Raw genomic sequence first — 357 nt, forward strand, 5'->3', positions numbered from 1 at the left:
TACTACAGCTCCATTTATTAATTCTGCCCGCGTACAAACATAGCTCGTTGCCTTATTCCCCCCCTCTCTACCCATAGCCATCGCTACATGACTGACTACAACACACCTACTCCATCAGACAGCACCCCCCCCCCCATCTCTCCTTTATCTTTCCTTCCTCCGCCCGTCTATCTCTCCCTGCCCACCCGTCCCTCTCCCTCTCCTCATCCAGACACGGTGGAAGTCTTGGCCCCCACTTCTCGCCGGAGTGTGAAGGCGACGCGCCGCCCCGCCGCGGATGGATATTCTGCCTGGCAATGCGATATAGTTCAGTGTGGCAGCGTTTCCAGCGCCAGTTTCAGTCAGGGACGGCTCTGG

General features: G+C 57.4%; 1 protein-coding gene across 1 annotated transcript in view; it reads left to right on the plus strand.

Annotated features, from left to right (window-relative positions):
- The first annotated feature begins 352 nt into the window (after positions 1-352).
- Positions 353-357, plus strand: part of LOC138738562 (neural cell adhesion molecule 2-like) — a 1,138,397-nt gene continuing 1,138,392 nt past the window's right edge. Inside the window, exon 1 of the mRNA XM_069889008.1 lies at positions 353-357. This exon is cut by the window's right edge and continues 119 nt beyond it. The gene's annotated coding sequence lies outside the window, so the exon portion shown is untranslated.

The sequence above is a fragment of the Narcine bancroftii genome, chromosome 7 (assembly GCF_036971445.1).
Source record: "Narcine bancroftii isolate sNarBan1 chromosome 7, sNarBan1.hap1, whole genome shotgun sequence".
NCBI classification, from domain to species: Eukaryota; Metazoa; Chordata; class Chondrichthyes; order Torpediniformes; family Narcinidae; genus Narcine; species Narcine bancroftii.